Consider the following 9,404-nt stretch of genomic DNA (forward strand, 5'->3'; position numbering starts at 1 on the left):
GAGTAAAGTTTTACTAAAGGTAATACAGAAATGGCTGCAAGCATACATTGACAGAGAATTTCCACAGGTTCAAGCCGGATTCAGATGAGCCGTGGAATGAGGGATATCATTGCTGATGTCTGATGGATCTTGGCTGGAAGCAGAGAATATCAGAAAGATGTTTACCTGTGCTTTATTGACTACGCAAAGGCTTTCAATTGTGTGGCTCATGACAAGCTATGGACAGTATTGCGAAGTATGAGTATTCCAGAACACTTAGTTGTGCTCATGAGGAGTCTGTACATGGACCAAGGGGCAGTTGTTAGAACAGAACATGGGAACACTGAATGTTTTAAAAGTAAGAAAGGTGTGTGACAGGGTTATATTCCTTCACCATACTTATTCACCTGTATGCTGAGCAAATAATCTGAGAAGCTGGATTCTATGAAGAAAAACGTGGCATCAGGATTGGGGGAAGATTCGTGAATAACCTGCGATACGCAGATGATACAACCTTACTTGCTGAAAGTGAAGAGGGCTTAAGATCAAAGAGCACAGCCTTAAGTATGGATTACATCTTAATGTAAAGAAAACAAAAATCCTCACCACTGGACCAATAAACAACATTCTTATCAATGGAGAAAAGATTGAAGTTGTCAAGGACATCATTCTTCTTGGATCAACTATCAACACTCATGGAAACAGCAGTCAGGAAGTCAGAGGATGTATTGTATTAGGCAAATCTGTTGAACCAGACCTTTTTTAAGTGTTGAAGAGCAAAGATGTCAGCTTGAAGACCAAGGTGCGCCTGACCCAAGACATGGTATTTTCAATAACCTCATATACATATGGAAATAAGGAAGACCGTAGAAGAATTGATGCATTGGAGTTAGGGTGTTGGAGGAGAATATTGAAAGTGCCATAGGCTGGCTGCCAGAAGAACCACTTGATCTGTTTTGGAAGAAGTGCACAGTGTCAGTATTCATATATAATTCTACAGTTGCCTTGTCTGTTTTTTCTGGTTTTTGTTGCTATTTTATTTTTTTCACAGCTTAATAGTAGCTGGTATCAAAGTTAATGTTCTTTAGTAGCATAAATATTTCTGTCATTCTTTTGATAATGAGTTTAAACATGAATACTTTTAAGGTTCTTACTTTAAACAATCCTCTAATTTCTATACTCTACAAACTTACATCAACTTGATGTTTACAGCAAAGAGTTAAGACTAAATGGTTGAGTTCTTTGGATAATATGATACCATGGCAAACAATACCTATTGGAAATCATGTTAGTGATCATCAACAGAAAAATAATTATATAAATTATAGTGATGTATTCCACAAATTACGGAATTTTGTGTCACCATTTTGAACTGAATCAATGGCACTTAACAATAACAACAAATGCCACCATTATAAAATATGAGGTACAGGTTTATATTCAGATACAAAAGATATTTCCAAGATAATGTGAAAAACAATGAGTGTTGAGAAACAAAGTAAAACAAATGCCAGAACTATAAAGATCATCGATGAAAATCTAGGGACAAACTTAAGGGCTCTAATACATGGCATACACAGACTATCAAACATTGAAAAAACCACAAATAATAGAAGACAAAATACATGACTGGGACATACTAAAAAATAGAAACTTATGTGCATCAAAAGATTTCACCAAGAAAATAAAATGGGAGCCCGCAGACAAGGCAAAAAAATTTTGTAATGGCATAACAGACAAGGGGCTAATCTCCGAAATTTATAGGAAATTGCAACACCTCTACAGGAAAAAGACAACCCAATTTAAAAATGGGTACAGGACATGAACAGAGACTTCACCAAGGAAAATATTCAGGCAGCCAACAAACGTGGAGAAATGCTTATGATCATTACCCATTAAAGAGAGTCTAATCCAAACAACAGTGATGTGTTATCTACCACCAGCAGTAACTGTGAAGTTCTCATAAACAGGACAACAAATGCTGGCAAGAGAATAGAGAGCCTGAGACCCTCCTGTATTTCTGGTGGGACTGTAAAATAGTACAATCACTCTGGAAAACAGTATGGTACTTCCTCAGAAAGCTGGAAATAGAAATATTTTATGATCCAGAAATTTCTTTGCTTGGTATATATGCACAAGAAATATGAGCCAGAACACAAGTAGATCTATCCACACCAATGTTCATTGCAACACTATTCACAATAGCAAAGAGATGGAGACCGCCTAAGTGCCCATCAATGGAAGAATGGATAAGCAATCCTTGGTACATACACCTAATGGAATACTATGCTACCTCATAACATGGATGAACCTAGAGGACATTATGTTGAATGAAATGAGTCAGTCACAAAAGGACAAATATTGTATAAGATTATTATTGTGAAAACTTAAGAAAAGATTTTTAATCTGAAAGAAAAATTCTTTGATAATTACCAGGGGTGGAAGGGCAGGGGTCAAAAATTCACAGGTTAGGGGGTAGACACATGATAGATGATGGGGAGAGGAATACACAAGAAGGGGGAGATGGGTAGATGAACCAGGAAGATAGGGGAAGACTTAGGGATGTGTGCACGGGCTAAATGGAATAGAGGTAAACACAATCTTGGAACAACAGGACTCTGTAATACAAGGATCTAGTCATAGTCAGAATGGGTAAAGGAGGGGAAATAATATTAAGGTACTTGACTGTCTTGTGTATATTGGCTTCCCCTGCCATCTATTGTAAAATAGACAAATAAGTGTGATAGAAAGGAGTATTGGGAATTATGATTACAGAAAATTTGTAAGCCTGACTTCAGATTATAACTGATTGGATTAACTAAAATGGGAATTAGAATTTACCCAGGGGAATAGGCTTCTTGTTAAGCCTTTGTGGAGTATGGGACCTTAGGTGGAATCCTGAACCCCACCCTGAACCTTCTGAGGTAGGACATTCTCACTTGAAAAGACATGCAGACCAACCCGGTATGGCTAGAGGAACAGAAGATATTTCTTGGAAGAATGACCAGCAGAAAAAAAAAGCAGAGTGTCTGGCTGTTAGAATATCAAGCAAGCTGTTTGCTTTGGTGCCATCAAGTCAAGAGAAGTCAGCCCATCAGGGTAATTCCCCTCCTAAGACTGAAACTCAAAGGGAACACACAAGCAGTCTTGTATGATCACTGGTGACTGCCCTGGTCTACTTGTGAGTAGAAGTAGGGGAAATACAGCAATGAAGACACAAACTGAGTTTGGCCATGTTCCAGAGACACCCGTTGATCTTGTGATGAGAGAGAAGGAGGTGAACTAGCTGGTTTGAAATTTAGAGAGGCGTTTGAACTCCCAAGCCCACATAACCTGACCTAGCCACTGGGGACTAGAGCTGACAATGAATGGGCCAGCTGATAGGTGTGCACGAACTCCAAAACTTGCAGATAAGTACCCATTTGGCATAGCTTGAATGGCTAATTGGCCAGAATCGACCAAATGAGCTAAAGAAGTTTGATATAGGGAACAAGCGTAAATTGCTACAATTTGATGAACTGGACCTTTGCTTGTGGAGGTTGTTGTTGTTAAGTGTCGTTTAATCAGTTTTGAAGCATAGCAACCCTGTGTAGGGTTTCTGAGGAGTGGCTGGTGAGCTTGAACCACCAACCTCATGGTTCACACCAACCTTGCAGTCCAACATATCAACCCGCAGCACCACACTAGGATTTATGGAGGTAGTTGCTCAAAATTCCAATTGACAGGGAATTTTTTATATCAAGTATCAAGCTTGCCTCCTCAGTACATTGGGTTGATATGGATGGGCAACTTAGACATTGGCTATCAAAAGTGGGGGGCTCTAAAGGCACAAAGTGGCTGCCTTATAAGCTTATATGAGTGTGCTTAGTTTCAAAATGAGGAGGGTAAAGTAGAATCCCCACTAAGTAGTTTTTCTCTTTTCCAGATGGGCCTGGTAAAAGGGGATGGGGGAGAATGGGGATAGGAATTTACTATTCAATTGTGTGTAATTGTTACCAGGATTAATTGTGATTGTCACAACTGTAAGTGGAGATGTGTAACTAAAAGGAGGGAGTAGTTAATCTTTCATTTCAGAAACAGAGGACCCTAAGGCCAGCAAGAGGGATCAACATGGGTGAAGTGTGGGATCCCAACCAGAAAGCAGTGACAGCAGAGACAATAGGTGATGGCATAGAGAGATAGAGCAGCTGAGGACTCTAGGCCCAGGAGCTGAGAATGAGAAAGGCTGTGTGCCTGCCAGCAGGAGGCTGCCTTACACAGTGTCTCCTTTGATCATTTATATAAATGCGTATTCTTTGTTTTGTATGTATGCATTAAAAACAGTGTGGGGGAAATAGAAATATTATTGATTTATTGTACGTGGAAGGGATTGTCATCATTGCAATGAAAACTAAGTATTGTCTATTGCCTATAAAACTGATCATCTGCCCTGTAAACTTTCACTCAATGCACAATAAAAAAATAAAAAACAAAACATAACCAGTAGACCTCAGTTCCTTCTGCTGCTGGAATGCCTTCATGACTTAGAAGTTGTCTTCTTCAGAAACAGTGAAGGAAACTTCCTTTCTATCTCATTATGTTAGTTGGATATTTTGAAACCACTGTATTGAGAAAGCATGTCTCTTGCCAAGTGGCCCATAACTTGTTTTTCTCCGTAAGACTTGCAACTTCCCCTTTCATTGCCTGCCCACAGTGCTGCGGTAACCTTTTTCTCCCAAATTTGGTTTCAGTAGGAATCCTAGGAAGGATTACTGTTATGAAGCTAGCAGTGGGAAGGGTTGTAATGTTAACCCTTTCTTAACTCTCCCCTGAGGCACTTTGCCCCTACCACAGAGACCCCCTCCCACTTTCTGTAACAAATAGTCCCAGACCCTAGGTCACTCTGTGAATTCATAAGACTTTGCATAACCTCACTAGTGGCAACTATCTTAATATATTACAGCCATCATTTTTTATGCCTGTGTAAATGACTGTTGGAATCCTGGTCTAGCTCTGTAGGATAAGAACAGCAGTTCAAACCTACCAGCCGCTGTTTGGAAACCCTATGTTGTTATTGTTGTTAGCTGTCTTGCAGTCAGCTCCAAGTCATAGCAACACTATACACTGCAGATTGAAACATTGTCCAGTCCTGTGCCACCCTCCATTGTTAACCACATTTGAGCCCACTGCCGCTGCCACTGTGCCAGTCCATCTCATTAGGGGTCTTCTTCTTTTTCAGTGACCCTCCACTTTGCCAAACATGATGCCCTTCTCCAGAGACTGGTCCCATCTGATAATATGTCGGCAGTATGAGAGATGATGCCTTGCTGTCTTTGCTTCTAAGGAGCATTCTGGCTGTACTTACTCTAAAATAGATTTGTTGGTTCTTCTGGCAGTCCATGGTACTTTTATTTTTTTGGATCCAAAGTTTTTTTTTTTTAACTTTTAATGAGATTGAACACAAACATTTCACAAATTTTAACTTACCATGTCACAAAACTTAACTTAGTATGCTTCAACGCAATCTATGAGGTAGTTAAGTAGACAATACTACCCATTTTTAGTACAGAATAAACAAAAGCGTGGGTAAATTACATACTCATACTTTAACCAATGTGAAGTAGAATAAGCCAGACATTTGGGGCCTTTTCTCTAGTTCTAACTCAAAAAGAATGTACATTAACTTTTTAATGTTTAAAAAGTTAAACCTCAACTTACGGTTTTGTTTTCTCTTTTTTACACTTGTTTATTAGGTGATGTCCCAATGTTGGCACACTTTCTTCAATAGTGTGTTGAAACTGGGCACAAACATTTTAAGTGAGACTTCTGCCTCTACCTGAATTAATACAAAATTAAGACATTATCTTATGAGAACTAAAATTACATTTGACAGTTTCATTTTAAGTTGTAAAAACAAACAAACAAACAACAAAAACAACAAAAAACTTCTAATAGGCTTGTCAGATGATTCCAGGGAAGCGGAAGGTAGACCAGTGTAGATTATCCTCAAGGCCATATACGTCCTGCTTCACTATTGCTCCCTCTCTGCTGGGTTTTGGTCCTTCTTCGCATCATAGTCTGGATCATTTTCCTCATCTCCTTTTTCTTTCCCTTCCTCATCTGCTTTTCACCTTCTTCATCATAATCATCATCTTCTTCTTCAGTAGTTTCTCCAGTAAAGTATAACACTGATCTATACGCTCACATAAAAAGTGACCTATTGCAAAGTCTGCAACAAGGATAGCCGCAGCAGCAGCATCCAAATGTCCACTCTCAGGAACTTCGTGAGGGGCAGAAAATTAAAGAAAGAGTCACTGGAAATGGTCTTCATCACAGTCTGAACTGTTCCAGGCCCCTGGTGGTTTTCCTTCTCATTAAGGATTTTCAATGTGGCATTCTTGCCTTTTTTCCAATCTGTCTGGCACGCTGCATAACTCATAGTTTCTGGCCCATCAAAAGAAAAGGGAACACACCAAAAGTGATCCCAATACTTGTCCCTGTCCCTCCTCCCTTGAATGGCTGCTCCTGGGGGAGGGGGTCACCCCTTGCCTCCTCTGCTCTCGCTGGGCAGGGACTGGCTGAGGCCTGACCCTGTGGGTGTGATAAATGACCCATGCAGGAGAGATACACATCCCCGAGTAATTACGTCCCAGCTCACTGGCTGCAGAACATCACGGCTGGACATCTCTCCTGGCGCCCTCTGACGTCACCTCTTCCAAGACATGTTTCCGTCTCTATCAGACCCAGACAACCTTTATTAGCTTAACCGGCACTAAGGAAGAGGGCCCTGTGAACAGTGTGATTATAGAGTCCAAAGAATGGATTGCCCTCTGCTGGTGGAGTTGTCTAAGTTAATGAATTTTAAGAGATCTACTTTTGAGAGGATGCATTTGACTCCATCCCTATGGTGACTATATTTCCCGAACCAGGGGCCAACAACAGCGCCTGACACGGGGCTGATGGATGGCTGAGGGCTGTGCTGGAATCTTTGCAGCTCAGCTGTCTCGCCTGCATCCCTTATTTATTCCTCCCGAATGCTGGGCAAGATATTGAGAACTCTCAGGCTTCCGTTATCACCAGCGTGTCCGCACTTGCAATGGGTTGACTTCAATAAACCTATTTGGGAGACCGTTTTTAAAAAAAGAAAGAAAAGGGAACACTCATCTGGTTCAGACTTCATCCTTCACTTAGAAATACTCATTGGGTTCAAAATGAAACTCATAGGCTAACAACCTGGTACAGTACAGAAACCACCCAGCGACTTATGGAAAAAGAGGTGTGACTTTTTTTTTCCTTCTCTTTTTTCTTCTGCTCTTGTACTCTCCCCTATCATACCCTCTCTGTCCAGCCAGGGTGTGTTCATGTAGGTGGAAGCGCACCCCCCAAAAGGGTGCAGCATTGTGCCCTCAGAGTACAATTTTCCCACAGCTCGAAGAGTAAGTAGCTGAAAGCCCTAGTTGGCTCCACTTCAGAGGCTAATCCTCCAGTGGCGGGTTCTTATGATGTCTGACTTTGGGATTTAGCCCTGAAGTTGGCTCTCCTACTTGGGCGGTAGCTTTTATTCCTGCCATATCTAACAAGGGAAAGGAGGTCTGGCCATACAGCCAAGTTGTAGTTGCAACCTGTAAAAGCCCAACATAAAAGACAAGAGCCAGAACCAACTACTATATAAAAGAACAGTGTGTAAAGCCCACATCTGTTAAAAACACACTAAAGGGAGAAGGGCTCAGTCATTTTGAGAAGGATCCTGTTGATAAGCAAAGACCTAACCGATCATCAGAGATAAAATTGTGAACAATCTTTATTCCATTTATTTCTCATTCTCTGCACATATCCTTGTCGGTGACTAGAGCAAGTGGACAGTCCCACCTACCCCTGGAGCTTTCTACTGTGCACACACACTGATCTGCTCAGCAAAGTCTACAGAACTAGTTTGCTATGGGTTTTGTGTGTTTGTGTGTGTGTGTGTGTGTGCTTTTTTTCTGATTTTGCTTTACTTTTGTTTCTGTTTTTTGTCTTTTGGGTCTTACTTTTTTCCTTGGGGTGGGAGCTTTCTCCTCCTATATTACCCAAGAAGAGACAGCAATTGTGGCCATATAGCCATACTAAAAGCATGCCATATAATATCCCACCATCTGGGCAGGAACTAATACCAGCTGCTAAACATGACGTGATAGCCAACACTTGCTAAAATGAATCGCAGTTGAGTAATAAGAGATGAGAAAAGGGAAGCCTATCTCCAGATCACATCAACCAGGAGGCACTCAGTAAGCTTAATAATACAGCAACATATTTTCATTTAATCATAGAAAGCACATCTTACTATTGAAAATGTCTAAGAAACAACAAAAGATAACTGAACATATCCATATGCAAAAAAGAATAACTGAAATAAATGCGCTGGAGGTAAGCCTAGACTTCCCATTAGATGGAGAGCAGGCTTTGGAACTGACTGAGAAAGTATCTAGGAGAATGTTACTGAGGCACATCCAAATGCTCCACAGAGGGGTAGAGGAAAATAAGAAGTCCAGAAAGTGCTACAGAAGCAATCAATTAAATAGATACAGCATTGGAAACAATTCAAAACCTACAAAAAGAGGTCCAATTCATTATGGTTAATGATAAAATATCAGAGATGGACAATACACTAAAAGGTCAAAGGAGTCGAATTGAAGAGATGGAAGCCAGAACCAGTAAGCTGGAAGACAAATCTCTGAACACTGCTAAGATAGAAGAGCAAGCAGAAAAAGGATAAAAAAAAAAAAAATCTGAAGAGAGTCAAAGATTCATGATGGACAACATGAAGAGGAATAACTCAAGAATTATTGACATTCCACAATAGTAAGAATCACAAAAGCCCACAGAGGAGGTAGTCAAAGGGCTACTGGAAGAAAATTTCCTTAACATCTTGAAGGATGAGAAGATAAGCATTCAAGAAACTGAACAAACCCCAGGAAGGATAGACCCCAAAAGAAAAACACCAAGACATATCATAACCAAGCTCTCCAAAATCAAAGACGGTAAGGAGAGAATCCTAAAAGCAGCTAGGGAAAATAGAAGTGTTACTTATGCAGGCAAGCAAATCATATTAAACTCTGATCGCTCAGCAGAAACCATGCAGGCAAGAAGGCAATGGAAAGGCATATATAAAACCTTAGAAGAAAAAAAACTGCCAATCAAGAATCATCTACCACCAAAGCTGTCAATAAAATACGACAGTGCAATCAAAACATTCCAGGATAAACAGAAGCTAAGAGATGTTGTCAAAGCCAACCCAGTGCTTCAACACATACTATAGGCAGTTCTTTGGACTGAAAACCAACAAGAACAGACAACAACCAGAGATTGGCAGACATGGCAACACCACCTGGAACTCTGTCAACAGAAGAGCCCAGAACAAAATTACAACAACAAATTCAGAGGAGGGAGGTCAGTAAAAGATCAAA

The 9,404-nt window shown here is 40.4% G+C and overlaps 1 protein-coding gene and 1 pseudogene across 1 annotated transcript in view; one reads left to right on the forward strand and one right to left on the reverse strand.

The window, feature by feature from the left end:
• LOC102828212 (leucine-rich repeat-containing protein 28-like) overlaps positions 1-9,404 on the forward strand; it is a 296,790-nt gene that overhangs the window by 234,789 nt on the left and 52,597 nt on the right. The gene's annotated exons all lie outside the window — the stretch shown is intronic.
• LOC102826681 overlaps positions 5,990-9,404 on the reverse strand; it is a 10,714-nt pseudogene continuing 7,299 nt past the window's right edge.

The sequence above is a fragment of the Chrysochloris asiatica genome, unplaced genomic scaffold, assembly GCF_000296735.1.
Source record: "Chrysochloris asiatica unplaced genomic scaffold, ChrAsi1.0 scaffold00184, whole genome shotgun sequence".
Taxonomy (NCBI): Eukaryota; Metazoa; Chordata; class Mammalia; order Afrosoricida; family Chrysochloridae; genus Chrysochloris; species Chrysochloris asiatica.